General features: G+C 41.3%; 1 protein-coding gene across 1 annotated transcript in view; it reads right to left on the reverse strand.

The window, feature by feature from the left end:
- Positions 1-20044, reverse strand: part of FAM172A (family with sequence similarity 172 member A) — a 751084-nt gene that overhangs the window by 153715 nt on the left and 577325 nt on the right. The window lies entirely within an intron of this gene.

Below are 20044 nucleotides of genomic sequence, written 5' to 3' on the forward strand. Positions count from 1 at the left end.
AAAGGAACCTTTTGTTTTCTGTACACATAACACCTCCACGGTCCACCAGTCAGTATACTTGCATTGTTACATATTTACACAGTACTAGTTATCCTGTTGCTTACAACAAGCAATCGCATTTACTCTGTGGGCTACCCGAACGAAAGTTTATGAATAAGTGGTAACAATGCAACTGTTAATCTTCCATTAAGGTTATTCACACACATTATTCATAGTGCCACCTACTGTAGCACAGTCAACCAGCATATTATGTTTCTGACAATAAACCGGAGACTTTGGTGTGCAAAGAACATCATCTCTAGGATAAGAGAACTGTAGGACCAGCATCTAATGAATGAGCGTTCTTCCTCTGGCATACAATTGTGCATGTGCATGTGCATCTCCCTTTTCCTGACACAAAAGTTGCTGATCTCAGCCACTGCTGTGACGGAGCAGGAAAAGCACACTGGTCATGTGCAGCCAGTTGAGTGCCTGAAGAAGAGCACTCATTCCTTAAATGCTGAGGGTGCACCTGGGCTGCACCCAATAGTTTTTGTGTCATATAGTCTGCACAGGATCCTATTGTCTGTTGTAGGAGCTCCCATCACTAAAAATCGCAAAAAAACAAACAAACAAAAAAAAAATGTAAAAGGAGATTGTTACATACGAACAGCAAGCTAGCACTGGGATGCTGTTCAATGCAATTTACATTTGTATTTCACTTGATTGTAGTGAATACTATAGGAGATGAGGTTCATTCCTATTACAGTTTTATTCTAGAGAGTAGATAAAATAAATAAAAATAAAAACACACATTTGAAAAACTGACTCTCATACTGAACAAAAAATTCCTGGAAATCCTGGAAATAAGACTACAGCTGTACTTTTTAAAACTTCTAAAATAGGTAAAGGCTTTAGCAGAGTGTTTTTTGTGAAGCTAACACAAACGAATATTATTCAAATGTATATAAATAATCATGAAAAAAATATCAAGATGACTGCAAAGAAGCATCATCGCGTTAAAAGCTTTGTAAAGTCTTATATCTATCCTGGTCTCCTGAGTACCAGTATAATTGTAGCACTGCAGAGGAACCACAGACTGAAAAGTTAAGGGTTCATTCACCCCAGCTGCTGCGTTACAACATGCTGTATGGTATCAGTGCAGTATAGATTGTGAAGCATTGTACTGTTCCTTTTTTTTTTCTTCAAAACAAAGTTTATTGCAATGTCACACTGACATTTCATAAAGTTTAACTGTGCGGTACAAGGTGGTGGTTTGTCTTGCACTGTGCTTCGCTGATAAAAAAGTATTGCATGCAGTACTTTTAAACGTGCACCACAGCACTACCACTGTGTATTGGCTGAAATTTTTGTTCTTCCAAACTTTTTAGATTGTTTGGATATTTGTATCGATTGGTCTTTGATTTATGGCATGTTTTGTTATTGTTTTAAAATAATTTTTCTTGCGAGTACTAAGAAATATCTATTCATATCTGTCAACTATTTATACTTTAATTCTTGGGAGTAGGTGGGGCAATTTGGGGCAGGTTTGTAAGAGCCCCAGTGCGTTACTTTGCCCAGGGGCTGATGATTATTTTTAAGATGGCCCTGATTATAGGGTTACCTTAGCACTGAATATAAATATGTGCAGACCCTAGAATGTACCTGCTGCAACATTCCAAAAGAGGGGTTCTAAGACCATGTTCCCTACAGACTTGCTGTAAATTTTGATTTTCAGTCATAACTGATGGATCATTAAAGTCAAATTCCAGGAAGATAATAAAAAGCAACATTTGGTCGAGATACATATTCATTAAGATGTAGGTAATGCATCTACTGAAATGCACAGGTGCTGACAGTGAACAGAAGAGAACAGAGTGATTATTCACAAGGGTTGTACTGCTCCTTTATTGTACCAGTCAGCAGGATGGGAGTGTGTTCTAGACCAGCATGGAGGTCCAGAACCCATGAGTGCTATGTGGCAGGCATGCATGGATTAAAAGAGTGTCTGAACAGAATTACAAATTCTTTAGTAGAAGATTTCACATGCATATTTTATGTGTTCATCTAGCTGTTTGTCTTAGTTTAAAAACATATTTTTATATCACAAAGTATAATCATTCTAATGGGGGATAACAAAGGGCATAGGCATCAGTTATTTCTGTTGCATTGAGGGATATTAGAATAAGATATCATAATGCTGAAGAGTTAACACTGCTCCCAGTCTACACAGGAACACTGTCATTTTCTCCACTTCTCCACTTCTCTTTTCTTAAGGCCCATACATGTAAAGGAGTAACAATTAACAAATAATTAATTGGATAAATAAATCCATCCCAACATTTTCATAATTTTACCTTAATTTACCACTTAGTGAAAGCCCCTACAGCCTCTGGCAGGAATGGCTCTGATTGGCTTTCTGCGATGAGCCCAGGGACCCTACTAATATCCCTTGTAATTGAAGCACTAATATTTACTATCATTTTTCATGTATGATTTTATTTGATCACTCTGCACTCAGGCTGTTCTTTTTTTTCTGTCTAATCTGGGGTCTAGCTTTAACATAGTTGTTGAAGCTAATTCATTTCCAGCATCAATTAGATTGACTCTCCAATACTTCCAGCTGCTTCTCTTATTATCTTCTCTTTCATGAGAGGCTACAATGTACTGCAGAGAGCCACGGCACATAATAATTATATGTTACCTTCTATCTCTTATTGTGTTATTTTTTTCTGCAGTGCTCGCCTTGTCCATTATACTATTGTCACTTTGTGCCGTGGCTACATGTGGAGGGTTCAGGAACTTCCCTAACCTTTCTGAACATTCCAAGACAGCACTGACAAGCACAGTCCCACGATGGAAAAGGACTGACCAGAAACACATGCCTCTAGTCATGAGCAAACGCCACTTTACATAACAAGAAACCCAGAAAAACACTGAAACACTTCATTTGCAGACAGCTCCTCCCCCTAAAGAAAGATATAATTTCCGTTTAAATAACTTCCTTTTGTCTTTTTTTCCCCAAGCAACAGCAATCAACAAAATAACTACAATTTCACTCTAAACGAGCCCGGTTCTTGCAGCGATCCTTCACAACAGCTGGCTCCCCTTATTTATAGTAAGCTGCTTGTGGCTTTTAGCAAACATCACCAGCATGTCCCCCACTCCAAACAGACTTTTCTTACTGAGAAGAACCCAAAAAAGGTTACACAACCCCACCCATAAACAGTTTATTAATCTGTTTGTAGGGCACATACTTGATTGGAGAGAATGTTATTAAAATCAGCTTGGCGGGTCGTGCTGTGAACTAGTTTACATAAACACAGCGAGATGAGCCCATAGCATTGATGCACTGTGTGGAGTTTCAATACTTTGATTCTGCCAAAGTGCTATCAGCATGCTATCTAGTATGTGTTTACATCAAGCACTCAGCGCATGTATTACAGCCTAGTAAATGTATTTTTCCTCTATAATTTTAGACTTCTCCCTGCTCATTCTTTGCAGATTAACATCCTACCAGCAGGATAATAAAAGAGCAATCTAATATAAGTGAGGGAGGTTTTCAAAATGCAGTTTTACTAATAAAGTGCTTATATAGAGATGCTGGCTACAGGTCTGAAAAGCTTATTAGACAGACAAGCCTGAGCAGAGAATAGTTTGTTATTTATATTTTGTTTAGTAACAAACATCTACAATGTCTTAGTGAATGCCTTATAGGCCTGAGGATTTGCATGTATTTCCTATGCAGCCATTAAAGTGAAAACTCATAGCCTGATTTCTTTTTTTTTTTGTCTTCATTACCATCAGTCTTGCCAAGTCGCAAAACAAGGATGACCGTAGTTACATAGTTGGTGAGGTTGAAAAAAGACACAAGTCCAACCTATGTCAACCAACCTATGTCAGTATTACATTGTATATCCCTGTATGTTGCAGTCGCTCAGGTGCTTATCCAATAGTTTTTCTAAACCATCGATGCCCCCCCCCTCTGAGACCACTGTCTGTGGAAGGGAATTCCACATCCTTGCAGCTATTGCAGTAAAGAGCCCTCTACGCAGTTTAGGGTTAAACCTCTTTTCTTATAATTTTAATGTGTGGCCACGTCTTATTAAACTCCCATCCATGAAAATGTTTTATCCATATCCCCTCTTAAGTGTCTCTTCTCCAGAGAGATTAAGTTCAGTTTTTGCAGCCTTTCCTCATAACTAAAATCCTCCAGTGCCTATATTAGCGTTGTTGCCCTTCTTTGTACTCGCTCCATTTCCAGTTCATCCTGAGGACTGGTGCCCAGAACTGGACAGCATACTCTAGGTGAGACTGGACCAGTCTTGCAGAGTGGGAGAATTATCATTTTAGCTCTTGAGTTAATCCCCTTTTTAATGCATGCCAACATTCGGTTTGCTTTAATAGCAAGGTTTCCACATCGTCCGCAAATACAGAGATTGAACCGTTTACCCCATCCTCCAGGTCGTTTATGAGCAAATTATTCACAAACTCTGGGGGACCCCACTTCCCAACCCCTGAACATTCCGAGTATTCCCCATTCATCACCACCCTCTGAACTCGCCCTTGTAGCCAGTTTTCAATCCATGTACTCACCCTATGGTCCATGCCAACGGACCTTACTTTGTACAGTAAACTGTGTCAAATGCTTTTGCACAATCCAGATACACCACGTTTTTGGGTCTTCTTTTATCTAGATGGCAGCTCACCTCCTCATAGAAGGTTAATTGGTTTGGCAAGAACGATTCTTCTTGAATCCATGCCAATTACTGCTAATGATACTGTTTTCCTTACTAAAATCTTGTATATAGTGCCTTATCATCCCCTCTAAGAGCTTACATACTATTGATGTTAGGCTAACTGGTCTGTAATTCCCAGGGATGTATTTTAGCCCTTTTTTAATTATTGGTGCTACATTAGCTTTTCTCCAATCAGCTGGTACCATTACAGTCAGTAGACTGTCCGTAAAAATTAGGAACAATGGTCCTGTAATTACTTAACTGAGTTCCCTAAGTACCCTCGGGTGCAAGCCATCTGGTCCCGGTGATTTATTAATATTATGTTTCCCAAGTCTATTTCCAATTCTGTCCTCTGTCAGCAATAAGGGTGCTTGCTGTGATGTGTCATGAGGACAAACACTGCAGTTTTGGCTACCGAAGCCCCCTGATTCCCTCGTGAAGACTTAGGAGAAGAATAAATATTGTGTTATATATATTGGTAGCACCAAACAGTGAGTCCACTCACAAAGTCAGTTTTAGGGCCTTTCTGCCCACTTTTATTGAAAAGAATGTAGAAGTTCACATTAGAATAGTTTCCCTCACAGGGGTTCTTACCATCAGTATGACAAACAAACAGTACTCCACTTTGTGGCTCTTCTCTGCAGTATCTCTGCTTAGGCCTCCTGTCTTGATCCACCAGACCGGCAAACACACAGTCCCAGTGCCCATGCACTAAATGCTGAACCTTCCTCAGCTCTCACTGTTTCTCCTGCAGTTCCCTGCTGCTACATCCTCACAGGCTCAGCCTGTCACTGTACCAGCATGGACAGTACAGAGCAACATGCTCCACACAGCTCCCTTGCACAGACTGACCCCCTCAGGAGGATGGGGCCACTAACCTCTAATCTCAGCTCTAACATAAGCCCAATGCCCTTGAAGCAGCAGATGACGGAGAATCCTGTCTACTAGTGCTGCTGGACCTCAGTGCAGCTTTTGACACGGTAGACCACAACACCCAGCTCACTCGTCTCAAAAAAGTAGCCGGAGTCTCAGACTCGGCCCTACCGTGGTTCGCATCCTTCCTAGAAGATCGAACACAGACAGTGAAATTAGGAGGATTCACGTCAGGAACACGGTCCATTACATGCGGAGTCCCGCAAGGATCGCCCCTTTCCCCCGAACTCTTCAACATTTACATCCGCCCACTCCTTCAAATCAATAGCAAACAGGACCTGCGCTACCACTCTTATGCGGAGCAGTAGTCAGTGGTTCTCGCTACTTTCTCCGCATGCTACGTAGACTAATCCCCTTCATCCCGGAAGAGGATAAAGCAGTAGTGGTTGGTACAATCATCAATTCCCGACTCGACTACGCAAACTCCCTCTACTTAGGACTACCCAAATACCAGATTTCGCGTCTACAAGTCATCCAGAACACGGCAGCCAGACTGGTAACAGGTAAAAAAACGTGGGAATCTATCACCCAGGTCTTGAGGTCCCTCCACTGGCTAGCCGTAAAGGATCGGATCATATTTAAGACACTCTGCCTCACCCACAAATGCGCACAAGGAAGCGCTCCGCAATACTTAAATGGGAAACCAATCGGGTGCTATGATCAACTAACCAAAACCTTCTCGAAATCCCCACAGCCCGCTACAAATCTAAGGCCTCGTACACACGGACGCACTGTCCGCTGAAAACGGTCCGCCGGACCGTTTTCAGCGGACATGTCCGCTCGGAGAATTCTGTCTGATGGTTGTACACACCATCAGACAGAAATCCGATACGCGGTGACGTGGCCGCGCCGTCGCCGCAACGATGACGCGGCGATGTGCGTGGCCCTGGAAGGTTAATGCTTCCATGCATGCGAGGGCTTGCGGCCGAGCGGACATGTACGGTGAGTCTGTACAGACAACCGAACATGTCCGACGGACAGGCTTCCAGCGGACATGTTTCTTAGCATGCTAAGAAACATTTGTCCGTTGGAAACCTGTCCGATCTGCCGGAAAATTGTCCGGTCGGACGTACAGACGACCGAACATGTCTGCTGAAACTGGTCTGCGGACCAGTTTCAGCAGACATGTTCGGTCGTGTGTACGGGGCCTAAGGGAGAACGTAGATTTTCAGTCCAAGGACCTCGGCTTTGGAATGCTCTACCCACAACCATTCGCATGGAAGAAAAGTATCAGGCTTTTAGAAAAAAGTGAAGACACATCTCTTCTGAAGGATCAGCACGACTCTGGATACAAGCGCCTTGAGGCGATTCGGTTCGCATTTGTCAGCGCTATACAAGTTACTCACTCACTCACTCAATGCACACCTGGTTTATTAGTGTGCCAGTTTTCTGCAAAACCTGGCCCAAACTGCCAAAATAAACAGTGACACGGACTAGACTCTCTACAATATACACTGTGTGTACACACACACAACTAGAAAACTAAACACGGCAATTAATATATGTATTTGTTATATATATATATATATATATATATATATATATATATATATATATATATATATATGAGAGTCAGCCTGGGGCAGGGTTCAGAGGGGGTTAACTGAAGAGGGCAGGTACTTCCCCTTCAGACCTGCTTATTGCCAGCTGGGCAGAAAGTGTCAGTGAGGAGTTGTGTGTTTGAAGAGACAACAGCAATCCGGTTTAGAAATTGTGTGGATTCAGAGTAGGAAGGAGCCATAGACCTGGGCACATGCATTTGAAAAAAAAAAATAATAGTAAAAAATGCCCTTTCTCAGGCCTATGGCCATTGTGGTATAAATTGTCCAGCCCTGGGCCTGGAACAGGCGCGGGGGGGGGGGTTATGTAGAGAGTCAGCCTGGGACAGGGTTCAGAAGAGGTTAACTGAAGAGGGCAGGTACTTCCCCTTCAGACCTGCTTATTGCCAGCTGGGCTGAAAGTGTCAGTGAGGAGTTGCGTGTTTGAAGAGAGAGACAACAGCATGGTGTGTCAGAGGATCCATTGCTGGATTGTGACCTGCTGGGTGAGCTAAATGATTTAACGACTGTTGCTCTGGTTAGAGCTGTGAACTGTGCACACCAGCCTGTGGGTGCAGCAACTGAACTTTTTCCATATGTACACCTGTATTGCAAGACAAGCCTGTCATTTCTTCTGTTTGTTTTGAAGTTTTGTTGAATAAAGCCACTTTTGTTTTACTGGACTGTCTGAGTTGGCTGTTCACCCCTCTGATCCCTTACAATATATATATATATATATATATATATATATATATATATATATATATATATATATATATATTACATATACACACACATATACAGTGCTCAGCACAAATCAGTAGACCACACAGATTTGTCAGAACACCTTTACTTTCCATTCAGAATCAACATTTATGCTGAGCACTGTATACAGTGCCTTAAAAAAAGTATTCATACTCCCTGGAATTTTTAATTTTTTTCATGTTAAAATCAAACACATACATGTATTTTATTGGGATTTTATGTAATAGACCAACACAAAGTTGGACATAATTGTGAAGTGGAAGGAAAATGATAAATGGTTTTCAAAATGGTTCAAAAAGTAAAATATCTGAAAAGTTTGGCATGCCTTTGTATTTAGCTCCCCTGAGTCAATACTTTGTAGAACCACCTTTTGCGGCAAATCTTTTTTGGGGATGTCTCTACCAGCTTTGCACATCTAGACAGTGAAATTGTTGCCGATTCTTTCTTTGCAAAATAGCTCAAGCTCTGTCAGACTGGATGGAGTGTGTCTGAACAGCAATTTTCAAGTCTTGCCACAGATTCTCAATTGGATTTAGGCCTGGACTTTGACTGGGCCATTATAACACATGAATAGGCTTTGATCGAAACCATTCTATTGTAGCTCTGGCTGTATATTTAGGGCTGTTGTCCTGTTGGAACGTGAACCTCCGCCCCAGTCTCAAGTCTTCTGTTTACTAACAGGTTTCCTTTTAAGATTGCCCTGTATTTGGCTCCATCTTCTCATCCATCTTCTCATCAACTCTGACCAGCTTCCCTGTCCCTGTTGAAGAAAAGTATCCCCACAACATGATGCTGCCACCACCACGTTTCAAGGTGGGGATAGTGTGTTCAGGGTGATGTGCTGTATTAGTTTTCCACCACACATAGCGTTTTGCTTTTAGGCCAAAAAGTTTCAACTTCTTCTACATGTTTGCTTTGTCCTCTACATGGCTTCTCACAAACTGCAAACAGGACTTCTTATGGTTTTCTTTCAACCATGGCTTTCTTCTTGCCACTCTTCCATAAAGGCCAAATTTGTGGAGTGCAAGACTATAAGTTGTCCTGTGGGCAGATTCTCTTACCTGAGCTGTGGATCTCTGCAGCTCCTCCAGAGTTACCATGGGCTTCTTGGCTGCTTCTCTGATTAATGCTTGTCAAGTCACCTGAGGCCAGGTGACAGATGCACACTGTTGGGGTCAGGAGTGCACCGCTAAGGTAGCAGACCCTATGGCTTTCTGCTGCAGATGGAACTCTGGGTGGTTCAGGAAAGCAGGTCCACTGGAACACCAACACGGATCCCACTGGGAGCTAGAGCATAAGACCCCTTTCACACTGAGGAGTTTTTCAGGCAGTACAGCGCTAAAAATAACGCCTAAATACCGCCTGAAAAACTCCTGCCCAGCCTTCTCAATGTGAAAGCCTAAGGGCTTTCACACTGAGGCGATGTGCTGTCAGGAGAGAAAAAACTCTCCTGCAAGCAACATCTTTGGAGCGGTGAGAGGAGCAGTATGTATACCGCTCATTCACCGCTCCTTCCCATTTAAAACAAGTGATATGCACATTGCAGCACTCCCACTTCTGAACTTCTTCAGCTGAGATCTCACAGCATGCTTTGTACAGCAGCCACTCTACAATGCATCCAACTTAGTAGTTCTCAACGCCTGTCCTTAGAACCCATTAACAGGCCAGGTTTGCAAGATAATTGAAATACATCACAGGTGATATCATTTGCTGCTCAGTGATTGCAATATTGTAGTCTGCAACTCCCTAAGGTAATACTTAAAGGGGTTGTAAAGGTGAAAAAATACCTGGCAGTCACTGGCCCCCCAGAGCTCCTGGCTCCTCCTCTTCACCGAGTGCCCCCACAGAGACCTGCATGCCATGGGGGCACCCATGCGGGCATGCTCCCGAGTCCTGCTGCTGGGTCCATTGACACAGACAGCAGGTTTCTGCCCTGCCCCTGTGTCACTGGATTTGATTGACAGCAGCGGACCTGAGACAGCGGCTGAAGCTGCTGGGCTCATGCTCGTCACTGGAATGATCACGTTCAGATAAGCAAAAGGGGGGCTCTGGGCGGAGCTGCAGCACAGAAGGTTTTTCCTCTTAATGCATTAAGGTGAAAAACATTGAGACTACAACTCATTTAAAATCTGGCCTTTTAGTGGGTCCTGAGCACAGGAGTTGAGAACCTCTGATCTAACTCAGTGTTTCTCAACTCCAGTCCTCAAGGCGCCCCAACAGGTCATGTTTTAAGGATTTTACTCAGATAAAAAGGCTGTGGTAATTACTAAGGTAGTGAAAATAATAAAATCACCTGTGTAAAATAATGGAAAGCCTGAAAACATGACCTGTTGAGGCGCCTTGAGGACTGAAGTTGAAAAACACTGATCTAACTAGCTTGAACAAAGGTAGATTATTAGGTAGAAACCGGATTCTGTTTTTATGTGGCTTTGTGTATAGAATACTTCTAACAGTTTGGCAAGGACAGTCCTAACATCTAACAATAACATAAGCTTACAATATTCATACTTATTAATTCTCACAGTGAGTGCTTCTCTGTTCATTAAAGTTGGAAAGGTACAGATATGGTATTAATGCACACAGAACATTAAGAGTGAAGTAAAAACGCACAAGGCTCTTTAATTTAGACACTATGTTGCTGAATAAACATTAAGACTTCTGGCAAAATGCCATTTTATATGGCAAGTTTATAAGTGAATGCTCACCAAATTTAAATTTTAACGCATTGCAAGGCCTTTGCTGAACCAGAACAGTGAGGATGATACTGCTTTGGTCTGCTAGGCCTTGTCTGCTTTTTTTCAAATTCTTTTGATGCTTTAAGAACTCAACGGGGGTACAGTCACAAGTCCACCATAATAAAATGACATTTACTGAGATCTAATGTTTTCCTTTTAGAAAGGCTCATCTGCATATCAGATATTTACAAAATAAATGAGTAAATGACCTTTTTCAAAAATTCATAGGACCTCCATAAAGTTAAAACAAATGTTAAAAGGCAATTTTAAAAGTAATCAATGCGGAAGTCAGCATGAATGTGACATCTTTACTTAAAAAAACAAAAATCCTGTGAAATGGCAGCTCTCTCATAATATATTATAATCACAATGCATGATGTACACCGTATGTTGCCAATTGTCTGGTATGCTTTTGCATATCAACCCATAAAAAATGATTCCAAGCATACCTCCCATATGCGCTTTCTTTCTATACAGAGCTCATGCTGTTTCTGCCCCACACAATGAACATATGGTGAATATCTTATCATATAGCTTCTTCATTCATACACTAGAAGCTGTCAGACTGTCTATGCTACACTTGCTGGACTGTAGGGACACCAAAGCTTTTAATGAAAGGCGATCAGCAGAGTCACTAGAGAGTATAACTTCACAATGATGGGCAAGGAGATCCTCTACGCTTCCTTTATACCCACCTGAATCTGAACTCTTGTTTTGAATATTAAAGCAGTTTAAAAACATAGTATGTTTCTTCAGAATGAAATTCCACCGCTAAATACGTTTATTGTACGTTTACAATATACTGGTTCAAGAATTATATGCATAGTAGTCTTTGCTTAAGCAAACAGGCAGGAAAACATTCCTAAAATAAAGGGAAAATGTATCTTAAAAGATCCTGTAACAGCAAACTTCCATCATGACTGAGAATTCTATACAAATGAGCTCCAGCCTCCCACTGCTGTAACAGCATTATTTTTCTAATTACATTTAACACATGTGAGATTGTTTTCACTTGATATCATTTCTAGATAATGCAAGCGACCAAACCATGAAAGATGTGTTATCTTTTATCCGTATTTTAATTAAACACATTGTCTGACATCTTCCGTAAGTTATGCAGCATATTTCAGTGTTTTATGTACCAATAGTAAATCTGCTGCATAAACATACACATATACATCTGCAAGATTTTTAAATGGACACAATAAAAGCGTATGAAGATGCAAATTACAAGATATAAGTACACAAACTGCAATATGTATTTATATTTTAAACTGTATATAATATCATAATATTGACATTAAACTTTCTCTACAAAATCTACTTTGAGTTTTTGACCAATGACAACTTTTCATGTCCATGTTTAATCATATGATATATGACAGAACATTGTAGAATCTGAACTGACCTGGTAATACACACCAATCAGCCATAACAATACAACCACCCACCATAACTCTTTGAGGCATAGACTCCACTAGACTTCTTAAGGTATGCTGTCGTATCTGGGACCAAGCTGTAAGTCACAGATCCTTTGAGTCTTATAAGTTTTGAGTTTGTATAAGTGGAAGGGGGGGACGGATGTGACTTGAAAAATTGGTGCCCCATCTCTCTTTTGAAAGTGTATTACAGGATCCTCACCAAGGTACTGGCCAACCGCCTTAAGGCTGCCACCTGACAGATAAAACAACCAAATCAGACTTATGGCATCCCTAAATGCAGGATTGCACACATTTTCCTTGTCCCCGGACAGTTTAGTACATCAAAGACCACCATTGCACATGGCCGTGGTCAGTCTTGACCAAAAAAAAGACCTTTGACCATGTCTCCCATGAGTTTATGTGCAGAGCCCTGTGCAGGTTTGGTCTTGGAGAAATGTTTTGTTCATATGTTAACCTGATGTACCATAACATTTGCAGCATACTATTGGTGAATGGCTGGAAAAACCCTTCCCTGTTCTCTCTGGGGTTAGGCAAGGCTGACACCTCTAACCTCTTCTTTTTGTTTTTTGTACAGAACTCTTCACCAAATGCATCAAGTGGATTTCATAGATCAGCGTGAATACTGCACTGGTCGAGACAGAAGGGAAGTCAAGTGCTCGCTCTACATGAAAAAAAAAAACGTGTTCTGCGCTCACCAGCACTAAATTGACTCACTTGTCCAGACTTGCGAGGACTTCGGCCGAGCTTCAGGGGCAAAAGGCCATGCTCTTCAGGAAACGTGGTTTCTTCCTTCCACTTATAGCATCAGATGTCTTGGGAGGACTGACTGTCAAAGATGAATTTTAAATTTGGACTCAGGAGCCTTAGAGAACTCACCATCACAGGAGAGACTCTGGTACTTTACAATGAGATCCTCCCAGTGTTGCCAGGTTTTTTTTTAAGGCTTTTTAGTCTCCAGGCCTGGCCCCCCTGGGTCAATACCTGTGAGGCCATCACCAGGGTGATGTTTGCTTTATCTGGGGCTACAAGTTGGACAGAGAAAAGCGAGCAGTCATGTTCAAGAAGCCCCTCAAAGGTAGTAAAGGTCATTGCTATCAACTGTGGGTGTTCTTTGTTGCAACCCCATCCGCAGGACTTTGATAGATCGAACAGTGGACTTTGATGAAAACTCAATGTCTATTTTTTTTCCTCTTGCCTCTTTGGAGGTCTCTTGGTTGATACAAATAGGACAGCATCAAACTGCTGTGTGAATGTAATTTATTGTGCAATTGGAACTGTATCATAATGTGGTGTATTCGTGCACTGCCCCACAGTACAGGTGGGAATGCACCCAGATTAAATATTTATTTTGTATATTATTTATTTATATATAATTTGTATATATGAAATAAAGTATATATATTTATTGTTTTTAAAACAAAAAAAGTTTTGAGTTGGGGCCTCCATAGATCGGACTTTCTTTCTCAGCACATTCCACAGATGCTTAATTGTATTGAGATCTAGAGGATTTGGAGGCAAAGTCAACACTTCAAACTTGTTGTGTTCCTCAAACCATTTTTAAATTCATCAGACCAGGCCACCTTCCATCGCTCTGTGGTCTAGTTTGGATGCTCATCCGATGATTGTAGGTGCTATTGGCTGTGGATACAGGTCAGCAAGGGCACCCTGATCACACACAACATATTGTAATGCACTGTGTGTTCTGACACCTTTCTACTGGAGCCAGCATTAACTTTTTGAACAGTATGTGCTATAGTAGCTCTTCTACTAAATCAAACTATGTGGGTGAGCCTCTGCTCCCTACATGCATTGGACAAGGCTTTCCAGTGGGCAGCGAGTTAAAACTGCTTTCTTGCAGAACTCCATGTGCTCATCTGGCACTTTTGGGTGTGCAGCATGTCTCCCACTGTTGCTCTAGTTCTACCCTGTGTCACATAGTGACTTGGCAGTTTGGTGGGCTTAATAACAGTGGCCAACAGCAAACACTACCCAGTGCACCCAGATGAGTTTATTACAAGCGATACCCAAAGCTGTTAAAGAGAGAACATTTTCAAGACATCGTCCCTTGATGAGGTAAGTGTACGATTCTTGCTTTACAGGGTACTGCTGTTGTAATGTTTTCCACTTCCCAACAAGTTTGTCTTAAAGCAAACGTTTGGACAACACACACAGACACACTCTTTAATCCAGTTATGCAAAAAAAGAATTAAATGTATTGTTCGATACACATGTAATACTGAATGTGCCTTTATATTTCCTTCCTGTTTCTGTTGGTTTTGGTGATTAGGCAAGGGTGTGCTCATTAATGTGATGCTCTTGGGTAAAAGAGGGACCTATTTTAATGTGCATACATCGCGTGGTGACACCGCGAATGCACTAGTATATAATGTGCCAACGCCCCGAAATAACAAGATTTGAGGAAAGGACTAATAAATTGGGCTTTAAGGGCACACAGTACCAATAGATGTAGAAAACTAGAAGTTTATTTAGTATGAAATATCATAAAAGTGGAATGACATAAAATCAAAAGAAAATAGGTCAGCAACTAATACCACAGCTGTGATTACAACACTATACAATCATATCGTATATAGGCTTCATTTAGAGAGCACAGTTACAGGTACAATGTTGAGTTGCATATCCAGTGTAGTATTCCAAAGATTTGGTGAAGAGCTTGCTCTACATGTTACGCGCATTAGCGCTTCCTCAGGAGCATAAGATATTGCATCTAAAAAATAGGTCGCATTGGGGGTAAACAAGCGACAATAGCGTGTTAGCCCCACAGTGGCTGGGCGGACAGGCTAGATCAAGCCAGCCAAACGTGGGGAGATAATCAAAAACACTGATTTGTAAGCATACAAGTGTTCGGACAGTCAAGTGCTGGTAGGCACTAAAAATTCGGATCCAGGGATCGCTAACATGCGGTAATTCAAAATTTCACAGAGCTGGGCTGAACAGGATATATATTAGCATATCATAGGGCAATCCAAAAAGATCCTGGGTATATAAACCCAAGGGTATTGTGTAGGATTCCCAGAGCTAGTTCCTGCAGCCTGGTCAGCAAGGTGAAAACCGCATATGTCCCCAGGAAAGCGATGACGCCATCGCTTTCCTGGGGACATATGCGGTTTTCACCTTGCTGACCAGGCTGCAGGAACTAGCTCTGGGAATCCTACACAATACCCTTGGGTTTATATACCCAGGATCTTTTTGGATTGCCCTATGATATGCTAATATATATCCTGTTCAGCCCAGCTCTGTGAAATTTTGAATTACCGCATGTTAGCGATCCCTGGATCCGAATTTTTAGTGCCTACCAGCACTTGACTGTCCGAACACTTGTATGCTTACAAATCAGTGTTTTTGATTATCTCCCCACGTTTGGCTGGCTTGATCTAGCCTGTCCGCCCAGCCACTGTGGGGCTAACACGCTATTGTAGCTTGTTTACCCCCAATGCGACCTATTTTTTAGATGCAATATCTTATGCTCCTGAGGAAGCGCTAATGCGCGTAACATGTAGAGCAAGCTCTTCACCAAATCTTTGGAATACTACACTGGATATGCAACTCAACATTGTACCTGTAACTGTGCTCTCTAAATGAAGCCTATATACGATATGATTGTATAGTGTTGTAATCACAGCTGTGGTATTAGTTGCTGACCTATTTTCTTTTGATTTTATGTCATTCCACTTTTATGATATTTCATACTAAATAAACTTCTAGTTTTCTACATCTATTGGTACTGTGTGCCCTTAAAGCCCAATTTATTAGTCCTTTCCTCAAAAAATGTGATGCTCTTCCTTTATTGGCCAATCAGAGGCTTGTGTAGGAGAAGGGTACAATGAAGCAAAAGGGGATAGGAGGAGGATCAAAAGTATGGCTACAGTGGGGATTGAAAGTTTGGGCACCCCAGGTACAAAATTTGTATTAATGTGCATAACGACATTCTTATAATATGTCAAAAAAGTTAGATTATATTTCCATCATTTACACTTTCAAAATTGCAGAAAACAAAAAAATGGCGTCTGCAAAAGTTTGGGCACCCTGCAGAATTTATAGCATGCACTGCCCCCTTTGCAAAGCTGAGACCTGCCAGTGTCATGGATTGTTCTCAATCATCGTCTGGGAAGACCAGGTGATGTCAATCTCAAAGGTTTTAAATGCCCAGACTCATCTGACCTTGCCCCAACAATCAGCCCCATGGGTTCTTCTAAGCAGTTGCCTAGAAAACTGAAACTGAAAATAGTTGACGCTCACAAAGCTGGAGAAGGCTATAAGAAGATAGCAAAGCGTTTTCAGATGTCAATATCCTCTGTTCGGAATGTAATTAAGAAATGGCAGTCATCAGGAACAGTGGAAGTTAAAGCAAGATCTGGAAGACCAAGAAAAATATCAGACAGAACAGCTTTCACTATTGTGAGAAAAGCAATTCAAAACCCACGTTTGACTGCACGATCCCTCCAGAAAGATCTGGCAGAGACTGGAGTTGTGGTTCACTAGTCCACTATAAAGAGATACTTGTACAAATATGGTCTTCATGGAAGAGTCATCCGAATAAAACCTCTTCTACGTCCTCACCACAAAAATCAGCGTTTGAACTTTGCAAATGAACATATAGACAAGCCTGATGCATTTTGGAAACAAGTTCTGTGGACCGATGAGGTTAAAATAGAACTTTTTGGCCGGAATGAGCAAAGGTATGTTTGGAGAAGAAATGGCACAGAATTTAATGAAAAGACCTCTGTCCAACTGTTAAGCATGGGGGTGGATCAATCATGCTTTGGGGTTGAATTGCAGCCAGTGGCACAGGGAACATTTTACGAGTAGAAGGAAAAATGGATTCAATAAAATTTCAGCAAATTTTGGATGGTAACTTGATGTCATCTGTGAAAAAGCTGAAGTTAAAGAGAGGATGGCTTCTACAAATGGATAATGATCCTAAACACACCTCAAAGTCTTAGGGCCCTTTCACACGGAGCAAATCCGTATTGATCCACCCCGTGTGTGTTCGTCGGCTCAGCGGGGATCATCCGTAAATCCCTGCTGAGCTGTTGGCGGACAGGGCGGTCCCCGCACACTGTGCAGAGAACGCCCTGTCTTTCCTCCACTCTCCCTTATGGGGAATCGGATGAATACGGACCGTGTGTCCGTATTCATCCGATCCGTTCCGCCAGACGGAAGAAAAATAGGTTTTCTTCCGTCTGAAAAAGCGGATCTTTGCTGAGGCGGATGTTTGCAGACGTTAGCGGATGCATCATCCGCTAACGTCTGCAATCCCATAGGGAAGCATTACAAGTCCGTTTATGGACTTGTAAAAAACTGTCCGTTTTTACATCAAGAGGCGTAAACTGAAGGTTTTGCCATGGTCTCACAATGTCCTGACCTCAACATAATTGAAAATCTATGGATAGACCTTAACCACTTCCGGACCGCCGCTGAGGAGAGATCACATCACACAGTAAGTCGCACCAACACTACACTGACACACACTACACATAGGCACATTAACTCCCCCGATCACCCCCACCCCCCACCCCCCTGTCACAGTGTCACTGAATGTAGTGATCATATATGTACTGATCACTGCATTTAGTGTCAGTGTGACAGTTAGTGGGACAGGCAGTTAGTGTTAGGTTCAGGGTAGCCCCCGTACCCCCTAATAAAGTTTAAACCCCTTGATCATCGCCCTAGTTAACCCTTTCACTCCCTATTGCCAGTGTCACTAAGCGATCATTTTTCTGATCGCTGTATTAGTGTCGCTGTTCCTGCTAGGTAGCTATTTTTTTTTATGCAATTTTTTTTTACTAAAGACATGTGGCTGAATACATTTTGGCCTAAATGTTTGACTAAAATGTAGATTATTTGATTTTTCTTATAACAAAAAGTAAAAAATATTGTTTTTTTTCAAAAATGTCGCTCTATTTTTGTATATAACGCAAAAAATAAAAATCGCAGAGGCGATCAAATACCACCAAAAGAAAGCTCTATTTGTGGGAAGAAAAGGACGCAAATTTTGTTTGGGAGCCACGTCGCACGACCGCGCAATTGTCTGTTAAAGCGACGCAGTGCCGAATTGTAAAAACCCCTTGGGTCCTTAAGTGGTTAAAAGAGCAGTGCGTGACAGACAGCCCAGAAATCTCAAAGAACTAGAAAACTTTTGTAAGGAAGAATGGGCAAAGATACCTCAAACAAGAATTTAAAGACTCTCGGCTGGCTACAAAAAGCCTTTACAAGCTGTGATACTTGCCAAAGGGGGCAGTACAAGATATTAACTCTGCAGGGTGCCCAAACTTTTGCAGACGACATGTTTTTGTTTTCTGTCATTTTGAAAGTGTAAATGATGGAAATAAACTTTTTTTGACATATTATAAGAATGTCTAATATGTAATTTGATGCCTTTTGGAGATTTTTCCATCTTTCCTTGGCTTTGTTATGCACATTAATACAAATTTTTACCTGGGGTGCCAAAACTTTCGATCCCCACTGTATATGGCGTACACACCAACTGGTCAATTGTATAAAGAAAGATAAAAAAGACAAACGTATTTATATTTTAAATTACTAATATATCATGCTACCTAATTATGTACTTAGCATTGTCTCGTTTGAGTCCATGTTTTATATTTTGCTTTCCACCTCTGTTTAGATATGAAGTGTAACAAAAACCTTCAAGTTTTGGATAGTGTGGAGAAGTGGAAGATCTGTCAGTTTTATATTGCTACATGTTACCCCACTGAAACAAGAAAAAAATAATGAGGGTGTGCTGCCTGAGAACTGCAAGTGGTATGTCCAGAACGTTTTTTCTTGGTGGACACTAACTTGTAACATTTTAAATGGGTCATTCCATTAAAAAAATGAAATTTTAATTTTTAGTTTAAAGGGCACAGTGCTGTTTTTTTAAATGTCCATTGGGTAAACACCAATTTTAATACACAGTGTGATGGTTTGCTTCCTTTTTCTTTGTAGAACAAGCACCAATTGGTCTGCTTAATGTGAGCGGTGCCCACATTGAAGCACCATAATTCCAAATAAAAATGGAACTTTAATCCAAAATGTTGTCTAGTTTTAGAGTGGGGAAGGGATGCTTACCCACATTTCCTGTCCAGGTGAAAGTGGTCACTAACACATAAAGTGAAGGGAAATCCAACTGTTGACAGGTGTCAATGGAATGAGAGAGAAGGGCAATTACACTTTAAAAGAAACCTGTGCTGAAATAATATGGAACTGCCAGTGCCAACATCTGTTGAAAATGGCAATTTTCTGTTTGTCATGCTGATCCAAATACTTTAATATTTTCTGAGGAACTGCCCTGGAACACCTATGTAGATAAAGATATTTGTTTTATACTGACACTCCAAGCTTGTTTCAGGCTACTTACTCCAAAAACACTTAAGCCAGAGACAACCAGGGAACTACTATTCTCACACCTATTTTCCTCAATATGCCGTAGGCATGTTCACACTCCTGATGACCATTTAGAGTAGATGGTGGGAAAACAGGGATCCACAAGGATCCAATGAGCTGTATGAACACATTCAGCTCGGAGATCCAACATGGTGAAGAAATACATTATTGATCATACATATACAGATTATCGGGAGAAAAATAGCATTATAGACCGCATTTATCAATATTCAAGCCTCCACTGAGCAGGATACCTGCTCAGTGGAGTCCAAGCAAAAAGATTCAGATTTTCACTAACACATGTATGTGCCTATTAAGCCCTTGCTTCTATTATCACCTGAATGACATGTAATGTGAGGTTGCCAGATGCCCAGACTGCACATCTGTCAGATATAGTCATCATGTTGACTGACAAACTAACGTTCAATCATTTTCACTATATTAAACCTCATTTTTAGCATTTTTAATAACCTAAGTAAGCCAGTAAAGGGTATCACTTAAACATC

Source organism: Rana temporaria, chromosome 1, assembly GCF_905171775.1.
Source record: "Rana temporaria chromosome 1, aRanTem1.1, whole genome shotgun sequence".
Classification (NCBI taxonomy): domain Eukaryota; kingdom Metazoa; phylum Chordata; class Amphibia; order Anura; family Ranidae; genus Rana; species Rana temporaria.